Source organism: Bubalus kerabau, chromosome 10 (genome assembly GCF_029407905.1).
Source record: "Bubalus kerabau isolate K-KA32 ecotype Philippines breed swamp buffalo chromosome 10, PCC_UOA_SB_1v2, whole genome shotgun sequence".
Classification (NCBI taxonomy): Eukaryota; Metazoa; Chordata; class Mammalia; order Artiodactyla; family Bovidae; genus Bubalus; species Bubalus kerabau.
This window is the reverse complement of record NC_073633.1, coordinates 7254903-7269559: the sequence shown is the minus strand read 5'-3', so window position 1 is coordinate 7269559 and position 14657 is coordinate 7254903. Positions and strand designations below refer to the sequence as shown.

The 14657-nt window shown below is 37.7% G+C and overlaps 1 protein-coding gene across 4 annotated transcripts in view; it reads right to left on the bottom strand.

Annotated features, from left to right (window-relative positions):
- Nucleotides 1-9636, bottom strand: part of KCNN2 (potassium calcium-activated channel subfamily N member 2) — a 582895-nt gene extending 573259 nt beyond the window's left edge. Inside the window, exons 1-2 of one of the 4 annotated variants that reach the window (XR_008698719.1) lie at nt 9156-9542; nt 7502-7689 (exon numbers count right to left, since the gene is read on the bottom strand). The gene's annotated coding sequence lies outside the window, so the exon portion shown is untranslated. Of the gene's footprint in view, nt 1-7501; nt 7690-9155 lie in introns of all 4 variants that reach the window. The other 3 variants (XR_008698720.1, XR_008698718.1, XM_055536519.1) reach the window with 3 other exon arrangements.
- Nucleotides 9637-14657: the final 5021 nt, after the last annotated feature.

The window sequence follows — 14657 nt, the reverse complement described above, 5'->3', positions numbered from 1 at the left end:
TTCTTTAACATTTTCAATCAAGTTGTGCTTCTTTTACTTACTCAATTACACAAATCTTTATACACCCAAGGAAATTACCTTTTAATCTGTCACTACAGTTGCAAATATTTTCCATCTTTGTTATTTTGTTTTACTTTGTTGATAATATACTTGACTATGTAGAACTTTCTAATTTTCATATAATAAAATTTGTCAAATTCTCCCTTTTTAGGTTTTATAACCTGCTTTGAGCAGCTTTTTTTCTGTAACATTATAAATAAATCCACCCAGTTGTCTTGTAGAACTTTCTCAGTGGTATAAATGTTCTATATCTGCACTATTCAATATGGTAGCCACCTAGCCCCAAGGGGTGAGTACTTGAAATGCAGTTAGTAAAACACAGGAGTTGAATTTTCAATTTTATTTAATTTTGATGTAAATAGTTACAAGTGATGATGGCTACTACGTTGGATAGTGCAATTATAAAATCTTTGTTTTTACTTTATAAAATATCCAAATGTTTGTGTCATTAGGAATCTATTTGGATAAAAGAGTGGATAATCAGGGTTTAAGTCAGTGACTTCTGTGTTATATTAAGAATACATATTTAAGATTTGAATGAAAGTTGTGGAAAGCATCCCCCACAAAATAAATATGTAGAGATAGAGGCAGAGTTCTGCATCTTATATTCCAGTGGCATGAATAAACAATACACAAGTACATCATAAATCGAGATAATTTCTGATGATGATAAAAATCAAGAAAGAAATGAGCCAGAGTTATGAGATAGAGACTGACTGTATGAGATGGAGGGTAGGAGACACTATTTCACCAACAACGGACAGGACAGGCCCTTCGAGGGAGGGGACATTTGAGCTGGAAACTCAATGATGAATAGGAGCCAGCAATTCGAAGAGCTGGATAAAGAGCATACTAAGCTGAAGAACAACACAGGCAAAAGCTTGAATACAGGAGTAAGTTTCATTCCTTGGAGGTCAGATAAGAGAACTGGTATAGTTAGAGCCTAGTGACTGAGGGAAGAGTGAGATGACAAGAGATGAGCAGGCTCAGGGATCACATTATATCTCTGCTCAATTGTAAAATTGAAACTTGAACAAGCTCAGTAAGTAGACCAAATTCACACATGGGTGAAGTGGTTGAGTCTAGACTCTAGTTACTCCAGAGTCCCTACTTTAAACCACGGCAGTGCTCATCCTGTGGTGTCCTTCGCATTCCAGTCTGTTTCTCCATGACTTAAATAACGCCACCTGATACAACCCTTATTTTTTCCTCTAGTCTCATTTCTTGCTACCAATATTCTATTATCCCAAACTATTGGCATGTCCTCAGAGACGTCATCCTGGCTCTGTTCTAATGGCTCCTTATGCCTGTAAAGCCCTCTCTTCCCATTTATGCCTCACAAACAGTTACGCATCTCAATTATATTCTAATCCTATGATCTTCCTGAACTTCTGCCTGTCCTGCTGCTCCTGCAGGTACACTGACCACTCCCTGAATAGCCCACAACAGGCTGTACACACTGCTATGGATCTACTTATGACATTTGATGGCATGTTTTGTTAATATTTCGTCACTTCCAACTAAGTCTCCTTAATACCATAGATCATGTCTTACTCATCTTAGCACATGGTCTGATACACACATTTTTCTGAATGAATGACTAAATTAATGAGTCAGTTTCCCCAGAAGGACACACTTTACATTCTGTCCCTTGTTATGAACCAAAACAAGCACACTATGTTGCTCAGCTCATAATGCAAATAAAGGCTCTATTTGTTTGGAAGTGTGGAGCTGAGGTTTGACTGGTGCTTCAGCCCTACTGCTGACTTTCTAGTATATTAAGATAATGCTTTCAAGCTCTCCATATAGTCAAATTAAGTCCTATCTAATAAGGAGCCTATCATTTTTATCTTTCTCTTGAGTTCTTAGTTAATAATTATTCAATTCTTTACTCAGCATATTCTGGAAAGCCTAGTCTATTATTGTCAAAACCTACACAGACTTGATGCTTTGTATTCATACTATGTTAAGCATTCAGGAAGCTCAGAAAATTGTATAATGAACAACATGATTCTCAAGCTATCATTTGAGTATCTAACACCAAAAATCACTCTCTCATTAAAGAGGGACTTAAATAGCTTTGCCTTGAATGAGTCAGTAGCTTGGTATGATCCAACTTTCATTTTCTATGTCATGACTTAGTTTAATTTAACACTGATTGAGCAAGCTGAGTAAATATAAATTGAATTTTTTCAAGAATGATGCTTTGATCATTTAGATCTCTATGTGGCTTATATCTATAGTCATTATGGAGAGAAACCAAGAAACAGAATCGAAGCAGTGTCATACTCATTGGAGAATTACTGGTTATCTAATGTGTGTGAACAAAGTGACCTTGTCAAATAGCAAACGAAACATCAAGTACTGTGAAATTTTAAAGTGATATAATCAAGTATCAGAGCCAAGGCCTACCTTAGACCAGATGATTTAGAAAAAACATTTATTGTTACTACCTAGGACCTTCCTTTCAATGTCTAATCTACTTGTAAGAGTACAGTAAAATTTCTGATAATGCCATCTGGTTGGGAAGTGTAATACCACCATGATAATTTGGTCTAGTTAAAGTACTCCAACATGGCAGGGCCATCAACAGCTGGCATGTGGAGGAAGGCCACAGGACATGCCAAAGAGTCTAACCATGCTTTGGTGGAACAATTCATACAATTGAATATTTTGCCAAGAATATAAAAGTTTCATCTTTTACTTCCAGTATAGCCATGCAATACATCCTGAATCTTATCTTTGCAGACAACTCTACGAACTTGGGACAAAAACAACGTAAAGCAAATCAGAAATGTTCTACCACCATAGGATGACTAAAAGAAGACTGAGTCTGGAGGAAAGTCACTTGGAGGAAAGGACCAGCAGTGTGAGTTGCTCATTTCTAGAGCTTTTAGCCTGAGAGCCATTCATTGTCAGAAGCATGTCATTCTCTAATCATACGTTTCTCTTGCTCAAAATATACAATATCCTATACGATACCTTATATCCTATATAATGAACTCAAAACTTTCAAAAATATCATCCAAAGCCCTTCATGAAAAGGTATGACTTTAGAACTTTATATCATTTCATTCGCCAGGTTTTCTAAGTTTCTGGACTCCTATTCAGGCCAAATCCGTCTCTTGGGCACTAGATTCTGTTTTCAATTGCCAGCTCAAAAACATTATTCCTGGGGTTGTCCCTTTCTTCTCTGCCTCATTCCCTTTCTCCTCTAAACCCTGTATCCCTTCAGCTACTGCTTCAGCTCTTGGATCCTCTTTATAACATAAGTCCTTGAGAGAGTTGTCTGTAGTCTTTCCACTTGCTATCTCCTGAACCTCCTCCAATTGTGCTTTCTGCTTTCAGTCCTCCACTGAAACTGCTCTTGTTAAATCATGAATGACTTTTCAGTTGCTAAATCAAGCAGTTGATTCACAGTCCCCAAACTACATAAACCACCAATAGCAGCTGCATATATGACGCCAGCCTTTTCCTTAAAACACCTTATTCTTGTCCTTTGGGATGCCATGGTGGCTCAGATGGTAAAGAATCCTCCTGCAATGCAGGAGATCCAGGTTCATTCCCTGGGTTGGGAAGATCCCCTGGAGAAGGGAATGGCTACCCATGCCAGTATTCTTGCCTGGAGGATCCCATGGACAGAGGAGTCTGAGAGGGTACAATCCTTGGGGTCACAAAGAGTCAGACATGACTCAGCAACTAACACTTTTTCACTTTGGGATGCTGTGTTCTCCAAGATCTCCTTTCCCTCAATAGCTGTTCCTTCTCTCTCTCCTGTACTGGATTCTTCTTACCTTCTGGGTCTCTAAAGATTGGAGTCTTTGAGAATAATTTCTCAGAACCATTCTCTTTCTACATTCCCTTTCTAGGTGATCCCATCTAACCCTAATATTTTGAATATAAACAATATACTTAGTAATCATGAATTTATGTATCAAGCCCAGTCTCTTCACTGAACCTTTATCTGTGATATCTAACTGCCTACTCAACATCTCCAACTTGGATGTCCAGTAGATGTCTCAGACTTTATATATCATAAACTGAATTCTTGATTCCAACCCCATACCCACCTTGCTGCCCAGCTTTTTTTTCCTGTGACCTTCTGCATCTCAATCAATAACAACTCTGCCCCTTCCTGTTGGAGTCAGGTCCAACATCTTAGCATCATCTTTCATTCAACTGTTTCTCTCAAGCTTTTAAATCCAATGAATTAACAAAATCTATTGGTTCTACCTTCAAAATACATCCCAAACTATCACTTATCACTGCCACCCTAGTTTGAGCTTTACTATCCACAAATACCAGAGAAAAATAAGCTATAGCTCAATAAACACCTTCTACTATCACCAAAACAAAAGGGAAATATCACTGTGCTGTAGCTGGTGTGCAGGGAATGGTGAGGACACTGCCGCAGCTCTGGTTTCTCCTGTGGTCACGTGTGGATGTGAGAGTTGGACTGTGAAGAAAGCTGAGCTCAGAAGAATCGATGCTTTTGAACTGTGGTGTTGGAGAAGATGCTTGAGAGTCCTTTGGACTGCAAGGAGATCCAACCAGTCCATCCTAAAGGAAATCAGTCCTGACTATACATTGGAAGGACTGATGCAGAAGCTGAAACTCCAATACTTTGGCCACCTGATGCGAAGAACTGACTCATTGGAAAAGACCCTAATGTTGGCAAAGACTGAAGGCAGGAGAAGGGGATGACAGAGGATGAGATGGTTGGATGGGGTCACTGACTCTATGGACATGAATTTCAACAAGCTCTGGGAACTGGTGATGGACAGGGAAGCCTGGTGTGCTGCAGCCCATGGGGTTGCAAAGAGTCAGACATGACCGAGTGACTGAACTGAGCTGCCACAGTGGACAGTGTGCTGCACTAGGAATCAAGAGAAGGAGGCCTCTGCTCTGATAGATGCAAGTGACTCTGAGACCATCCACTTCATTTCATTTTGTTCATTTCTTTAGTATTTTATTTGATCACTCAACCACACTGCATTCTGTTTATTATACATGGGCCTCTTGTAAATACATGGTCTTCTATGGGCAGGGACCATTATTTCTTCCTGATAAGACTGAAGTAGGTACTTAAAAAGTGTTTATTGGCATAGAAATTATTTTTGAAGGTTTTAGTTGGGTTGAATTTGGAGTAGATAGTAAGAAAATGAAATCAAGAAATATTTCAACAATCCAGATATAGATGATAGGAAACAGTGCCTATGATAGGAACCAATGCACATGGAATGGAGATAAAGGAGCTAAATGCATAGCTAAGTTTCTTAGAGGGACAAGAATTGGATGAATAATTTAGGTATAAGGGAGGATTCACTAATGACCTTGATGTTTCTAGCTTGGGAAAACATGTGGATGGGATTGTCATTAGCTAATGTAATGAAAGCAGAAGGATGAGGCTGAAAAAATGTAGAGACTGAAAAACTAGTGAGACACATTTTAGGTGTGTTTTACTGAAGTGTTTTTGCACGTCAAGTTGAAAATGCTCAATAGTAATTTGCAAACCACGTGTGAAGCTGGGTCTTGGGCATGTGTGATGGGTGATATCAGTAATGAACACTACCAGGGTGGATGAAACTGGCTAGAGAGTATGTAAAGAAAGAAGAAAGAACAATCCTAAATTCTGGAGACACAAGTCAAGAGGCAGATGGAGAAGTTGATACAGAAGAGTTAGAAAAACTATGCTCAGTGGACAAGAAGAAAACCAAAATAATATCAGAAACCAATGGGAATAAATCTTCAAGATGAAGGGATTAGTTATTACCACCAAAGTCCACAAAGAAATGAAATAAGATGAGAACTAAAAGAAGACAATTGATGGTTTCCATTAGTCCTTTTGACCTAGTAGCCAAGATAAATCAAATAGCAAAACAGTGAATACAGGAGTAAGGTTAAAACAGATGCACCCTTTCCAGAAGTCCCGTGATGTCAGGAAGGAGAGAGAGGACATTAACAATCAAGGCAGGAGTGGTACACATTTTCTTTTAAAATAGAGAGATTTGATTGTGTTTTTAGGGTCCAAAGAAGAAGGAAGAATAATAGCTAAGACATTACAGAGGGGACAAAAAGAAAAATAAGCAAAATCTCAGAGAAGATGAATCTCTAAAGTATAGAATGAGAAAATGACATAGAAGAGAAAAGACCCTAATGTTCACACCTTCAAAAAACATATTTACTGAGCATCTATTATATGCTAGGCACTGTTCCAGATCCTTGGGATATATATATGAAGAAAACAAACAAAAAAGCCTGCCCTTATGCAGTTTATATTATAGAAAAATTGATGGGGGGGGGGAATGTAATAGAACAAAGAACACAATAAATATATAAATTAAGGTTTGTTAGAAGGTGACAAATGCCACAGAGTAAAAAAATACAGCATTTGGTGGGGTAGGTAAGGGAGACTGAGAGAGTCAAGATGGGAGACTAAGGTATACTTTTTTCATAGCATTATAAAGTAGAGATTATTGAAAAAGTAAGACTTGAAGAAAATGAGGGGATTAGGCCTGTGTTATATGGGCAAAAGGACAGGACGGGCACATACATAGATATATATGGAGGCTGGAGGGAAAATTGCATTTTTAGTATCACAGAAATAAAGATAAATTAGCTAGCAAAAGAAAAATTATTGGTGAAATTTAGCTAAATGTTTATTGGTAGGAAGAAACAGAAAAAAAGAATAACATATGGGCCTTTGTATCTATGAGTTCAATGTCCATGGATTTAACCAGGTACAGATTGAAAAAAAAGTATTTTAATTCCAGGAAGTTCCAAAAAGTGAAACTTGAATTTGTCCAATGCTGGTGATATTTACATAGCATTTACATTGTATCAGGGATTATAAGTAAACTAGAGATGATTTAAACTGTATGGGAAGATGCATGTGGCTTTGTGCAAACACTACGTTTTATATAAGGGACTTGTGCATCTGCAAACTTTGGCATCACTGGTGGTTCTGGAATCAATTCCCCGTGGATCCTGAGGGCTGACTGCAATCTCTGGATGGTTCTCTGGGGAGCCACTCTGGTATCTCTGGTTAGTGTATTAAACATCTGTTAGCAGTGGAGTCGATCAAAGGTCACAGAAGCCCCACAATTATTAGAATCTGCTCCTGTCAGTCACACTACAGAGAATCTAAGCAGGTAGTTCCATCTCATTATTACAAAACAGCCAAGCAAGGAACTTTACAGTTACTTCTCATACTTCTCTTTACTGATTCATTTGGTTAGTGATAATTTATTATTAAACTAAATTTACTCAGCATGCTCTTGCATATAGTAAATAATGCCTCTAAACTCACACATGAAGCAAATTTAAATAAAATTACACACTGCCTTTCAGCTAAAAACAGCAACAACATCAAGGAAAAGTCAGTCTAGACAAGGAAGGAACTTCTGAGACTTAATGAAACCAAGAAAAAATGATTACATACCTTATGTCCAATTTTCTCACATGTTCTGTATTTCAGGAACCAGGAGAGTATGGTTCCCAATTGAAAATGATATTGTTCCAGCCACGTTGATGTACACTCAAAACTTCCCATGGTGAAGAGCCCTCTGAAAGATGAAACCTCAGATTTTCTCAAAAACCACTGCAGAAGCTGAGGACTTTCCATGAACTCTGAAAGGTTATAGGGTAAAACTGAGAAAAGCTATTCTGATTTGCCACCTGTCTGAAAGCAGGTAGAAGGATATTGTGTTCCTCCTCCACCCACTGAGTCCCCATGCGGAGACTCTAACTCGGGAAACAATTTTTAAATATAATCTGTCAGTTCTTGATTGGTGTTCCTGAAGTAAGCAGATCATGCCTCCCTTTATAGTTTCTCTGTATCCATCGAGAGGCAATAAACCAAGCAGGCCTGTACTGCGTGTGGCACAGTCTAATCTAGGATATACAGATCACACCGAGGGGTACTCTAGCTGGGCATAGAAATTCCCCGGCAGAAAAAACCCTGGCAGTGGTTTGTACTATAATTATAGCTTCTCATGGATCGCATCTGTTCAAAATGTCAGACTGCCAAAAAGAGGGAGCAGGGGAAGCTCCCACCTCAGTACAGCCAAGATGCGTTAGACAAATGCCTGCTGAACACTAGGAAGTTGTCTGGATGCTGTCCACTTCAATCTTGCCTCTAAGCAGTAGACTTGACAAGGGGATTTGACCAATACCCAAGCTGACACTGAGAAAAGCCAAGGGAATTCCACACATCCAGTCCTTTGACAAAGAGAGTGTATAGATATTTCCTGCCTTGTTTCAATCAAAGTGAAAGAAAAGCTTTGGCCCCATGAGAGTATTTGCAGAATAAGGAGAAAGGAACAGTATCCTACACATTCAAAGTAATAGCAGATGAGTGAAATCACTTCTTACAAGAAATAAGTATTTTTGGAAAACACGTGTCCCTCAAGGACCCAAGAAACAACTGTCTATATATAAAGAAAACCACAAGAAGTAAACGGCAAGGCAAAAATATAACAGGATTGCAAAGTTATTAAATTAAGATTAAAAATGAGCCTAATGCATTGCAAAAGAGTATAAAGAAATGAAAATTTCACTAGATAAAGTTTAAAGGAAAGAAAGTTCAAAGGAAAGAAAAGCAGAAATGTTATATCAGAATTTAAAATCATAGATGTAGAAAAATATCTTGGGGAAATGAGTCCAAAACCCATGAATAGCTTTTGGTGGAGCACTGAAATCAGAAACTTAAAGGAAATCAAAGAAAGTAAAATCCAGATCACATATCTTATCTAAACTCTACCATTCCCCATATCCCATATTTATAAATGTAGCCTCCAGCACTAGAAAAGTAAAAGGGAAGCAACCTCACTCTCAAAGAATGATTTGGAGGGAAAGAGAAAACAGACTCAGACTAGGTGTGATGAACACTATGGAGAATTAACCCACATTACGTTAGAGTATAAGAAGATCTGGGCAGAACCACTGAAACATAAGCAAGAGGAAAAGCGGAGGGATGGCACCTCTGCCAGTATTCTGAATCCTGGATGGCTCCCATCGGCCCTTCTCTCCAGCCCCTTTCCACACATCTCCCTCCTACACTAACACCCCAGAAGGTTGATGTTCACCACATTTACCTGCTGGCTTCCTACTGGAAGACACTTGCAAAAGGTTAGAAGAAAGGAGAGGAATGAGGCTGGGGAGTTTATTCTCTCTCATCTGACCTCATGTGACCATGGAGAAGCCTGACCCTTTCTTAAAAGGACACAGTTTCTGTCAGGCAGTCTTCTCCGCAGCTGCCTTCCGTAGGCTCCAGGAGCTAAACCATCTCTTCATCCCTTTAGGCTTGAGGGTGGTAATGGTTCCCAGGTGTTGCTGGCCTAGGGATGCTGCTGATTTGGGCATCCTGGAAGCCTGCCAGTACCTTTGTAAAGTTTCTTTATTAAACTTTCCTCAGTAATCTGGGTTTTCATGTACCATCTACTTCCTGCCAGGACCTTAACTGAAACATATATTGTAATAAATAAAGTAAAACAAAGTAAGAGAAACAGCATGCAAAATGGAGAGAAACAGAATTGAAAAAAACATAATTTGTGTAACAAGATTCCTTATATATTTTTGCAAAGAATTGTTGAATTTAATTCAACTAATAAGAGCTCAAAAAAAAAAAAAAAAAAAGACCATGGAGTAAAGAATAAAATTTAAAAGGAGATTACAGAAAGAATGCAACAAATTGATAACCAATACAATATACTGTCAGAGAAGGCAATGGCACCCCACTCCAGTACTCTTGCCTGGAGAATCCCAGGGACGGGGGAGCCTGGCGGGCTGCTGTCTATGGGGTCACACAGAGTTGGACACAACTGAGTGACTTCACTTTCACTTTCACGCCTTGGAGAAGGAAATGGCAACCCCCTCCAGTGTTCTCGCCTGGAGAATCCCAGAGACAGGGAGCCTGGTGGGCTGCCGTCTATGGGGTCACACAGAGTCAGACACGACTGAAGTGACTTAGCAGCAGCGGCAGCAGCACAATATACTGCTCATTAGTGACATAAAAATTAAATAGCAAAAAATAGAATAGAGTTGACAAGCAAAATAATGACATTGAGAAAGAAGACAAAAGAAAGAATACAGTCTAAAGCAAAGGTAGGTGGAAGACAAATACAATACAATATAAGGATAATCAAAATCTTTGAAGAACCCCAAAAGTGACACCAAAAATATTTTTAAGTATTTAGGCAGAACCGAAACTGCAAATAAAAATGTCATCTTTTGACTTAAATGGATCAATATCAAGATTTCTGGGAAATAAACTTTAATAATAAAAAATGATTCTTTAGATACACAGACACAGAAGGGTAAGAAACCACCCCAGCCTCTGCTTTTCCCACAGCAGTAACAATGCTGAAGGTTAGGAGACATGTCTACATGGCTAGGGGAAAACAAGCAGAAATGGGCAGTGCTCGACTCAGACACATGAAAATTCAATTATAAAAGGAAGAGGAAGACACAATCAAATGTGAAAACATCCAAGGATCGCAATAATTCCCAAAGAACTTTTTGAAAAATTGCCCCATACAACAAGAAAAGGGTAGTAATGATGTTTAGAGCAAGCAAGAAAGTGTGACCTGGTGGAAAATGCTGAATTCATCTAGACAACAAAGAATGAAGGAATATGGTTGTAAAAAACTTTGAATGTTACAAATGCTAAATAAAATTGAACAACAGAAAATGCAGAGGTGACAGGAAATGAAAAGGAATAATAAAAGAGTGCTAACTGATTCGTTGTTAGCACTCATTGTTAGCATTGACGCATAGCTAGGAGTCAATGAATAAAACAGAAACATGTCTATTATGGGTTTTTCCTTAATATTAGAGGAATGTTTTAGAAATAAATATGTCTTGAAGTAAAGACACATTATTCTGACGTTTAATAATTCATTTTGTTTTCCTTTAGTTTTCTTTTATTCTAAGTTAAAATACAATAAAATCTAATATTCAGTTTTGAATAAGAATACAATATTATTCTTATGAAATTATTTACATTTACTTATCTATCTGTCCATCTTTATATTTGTATATATACACTGAGTCTGGACTGATGATTGAAAGATGTTAATATTTGTTCAGGATGGTGGGATTTAGGGTGACTTTTATGATTTTTTAATATTCTTTAAGTTGTGCTGGAAAACTTTTGTAGCAAACATGTGTCCTATTTAATTTAAAAAGTAAGATATTATAGCATACCTCATTTTATTTTGCTTTGCAGATTTTTTTTTTTTTTAAACAAATTGGAAGTTTGTGGCAACTCTGCGTAGAGCAAGTCTACTGATATTTCTTTTCTGACAACACTTCCTCACTTCGCGTCTCTGTCACATTTTGGTAATTCTCAGAATATTCCATGCTTTTCATTACTATCATATTAGTCATGGTGACCTGCGAGCAGTGACATTTGGTATTACATTGTAGTAACCACAACTACTTGATGGCTGAATGATGGCTAGCATTTTTTAGCAATAAAATATTTTACATTATGATTGGTAATCTTTTTAGACATAATGCTGTTTCACACTTAACAGAGCACAGTACTGTGTAAACACAACTTGTAGATGCACTGGGAAACCAAAAAGTTTGTGTAACTTGCTTTACTGTGATATTCACTTTATTGCAGTGGTCTGGAACTGAACCAAAATATCTCTGAGGTGTGCCTGCCCTTCTAAAGTCAAATAGGCAAAGTTAGAGAAAGTTTCTGGACCCAAAAGATAGAAACAGTTGAAGTGTATAGAAAATATCTATAAGCCTCAACATCTAGGAAGAAAAGACAGGTTTCCTTCTGAGGAAGAAAAATTCCCCTGAGTCCTGGGAAAGGGATAAAGCATTTATTATTCAAGAGTTTGATATCAAACCATTTATGTATGAAGGCAACAGAAAAAATTTAAATGCACAGGGCTCAGAAAATACATCATGTATAAAATATACTAAATATTCCAAATGCTTTGAAACCCGAAAAATAGCTTAGATAATCAATAAATGAATTTGCACTGAGAGTTCACAAATTGGAAAGATACTGTATAAAAATACCTACAGTTTTCTACTGTTGAAAGTAAATTCTAGTGGGCCAAGTCTCAACTGTGGAAATACTCATATCCAGGGATATCGGTCACTTCACAACCTAAGGTTACTCACATATGTCTGGTTTCTCCAACAAACCTAAGATTCTGAGAAACACTGATCTTAGGGGTGGTGTGGCGGTGATGGCAAGTAAAGAAAACATTGTGCTGAAATCAGGGCCAAAATATACAAATAAATGGCCTGACATTCCTAGTACTGGGTAAGATACAGTAAGAAGCTTGACATTCACACTAAAAATAATTTGAAACTCCCAGGCTTTGGAACTACAAGGACTAAAATTCTAGAGAGAGGAGACACTTTCAGAGTGAACTAAGATCAGTCACGGGCAGTGGCTGACTCTGACTACAGCCCAGGTTGGAGAACCAGCACTCGTCCCTGGCAGAGGATCCACGGATGGGGAGCAGAGAAGCCAGCAGAGTTTACAGTGAAGTGGTGACGAAGCTGCAAACTCGAGGGGCTTCAACTACATGGATGATTCCCCCAACAGCTGCAGAATTCCAAAGCTGTGCTGGGCTGGAGACTAAAATCAGAAGGTGAAGTATAATTTTCTGCATTCTCTTTATGCTTTAGAGAAAAGTAACTGCCAACAAGAGGAGCCCCTAAGCTTAAACATCTTTAGATGGAATAAATTGTTCACATTGATGAGCTGCAACTGTTATTTATTTATTTATTTATTTATTTTTGGTAAGGAGAATATGCCAACTTGGGCTGCATAGAGGCTTAGAATCCAGAATCCAGATCTGGTTCCCAGTATAGGAACAACAACAACAACAACAACAACAACAACAAACACAGAAGTTTGGGGCAGCTATATGGGGGCTAGAATGATACAAGTGGAGATTTGAAGGGTCAAAAACACACTACTGGTCTCCCTGTAGAATAATTATTACAGTCTATAGTTATATGGAATAGAAGAGGGGGAAGCTAAGCTTTAAATCTCTAAAAGTAAAACAGAAGTACAAATAACTGGTACACTCTCAAGAGAAAGGCAAGAATAGTGAAAGCCTTGGAATCGGGGTAAAGCAGGTAGACTGGATCTCACTTATGGTGCAGCTCAGGTGTGACTCATTTACTTTCTGGCTAAATCAAGGGATTATCTCCCTTGATTTAAGGATCATCTCCATACTCTATAGAGGAAAGGGTGAACCTCTCTGGTGGAAATAGCATCATCTGGTAACTCTCTCTTTTTTTTCTTATAATAAACAAGTCCTTCATTCAGTAACTAATTACTAGGCATGACAAGGCACAGGACCCATATGACACATGCCAAGAAAAAAATATCCAATAGAAGAAAACTCATAGATGATCCAGATCCTGGAGTCAGCAGAATCAAAAGGACATCCTAGAATGGAAAAAAAAAATTAGATAAGTTTAATTAAAAATTGAATCTAGTAGAAGAAAGATTATTGAACTTGAAAACAACTTAATAAATATACCCAAACTGAACTGCAACAAGAAAAGGGAGTGGAAAAAAATAATTAACTTCCCATTTAATAGCAATAACTGATTAGAGAAAGTTGTTTTTTTTTTTTTTTAAAGATCCCATTCACATCGCAACATAAATAATAAAGCATGTAGGGATAAACCATAGAAGAAATTTGCAGGAACTGTGGAGAAAGACCATAAGAATTCTTATGGTCAAAGAATAAAAACGGCAAGAATAAATGGTGAGATATATATCATGCCCATGGCTAGAGACACTAGGATTTAGAATTAATATTGTAATATTAAAATATATAAATTCTACCAAAATTAATCTGTATGTACAAAAATCTATGAAAAAATAATCTTTAAAAAATAGTGAGAAAGTATGAAGGATTTAACGAACAGTAATGGAACAATTGACTATCCATTTGGGAAAAAATAGGCTTCAATGTTTGCTATAGTCTGACTCTTTGATATTTCTATTTTTATCCATATATACTATTGGGCTTACAAATGAAGTCGAATTCTTAACAGACAAGAAATTGGCAGGGGTGGTGGAGATATGGAAGAAAACTGATGAGATCAGTTTGAACATTTTAATCACAGTTCAGAACATGTTTAGAAGATTAATGCTGCAAAAGTTGGAAACGTTACCAAGAGTATTTCACCTTTAGAGATGATAAGTACAAGAAGAAGGAGCTGAGGGATCTGACAGAATTCTTAGTTGCCATGCTGTAGCAGGATCATCTGGGTGAGAAGATAGCCACACATTTCCCTCGCCCCAGCTAGACTAAGCAACAATGAAAGTGTTTGCCATCAGCCAGGATAACAGATTACGAGAGCTCAGTTTGGAGAGAGGGTCTCCATAGGGGTTATAAATATCCAGGAAGACTGGAAAATGCTCAGATCTCAAAGAACAGGCAAATTCATAGAACCACATGTCGCATTATATCTTAAGAGAGTTTAGCAATGTTTCCAGTTAGGAGGCCAATCTATTACAATCAATATCCACTATCAAAACCAATTAGAAAATGTAGTAAGAAAAAAAAAGATACCTTTCAAAATAGAAACTAATACATAAT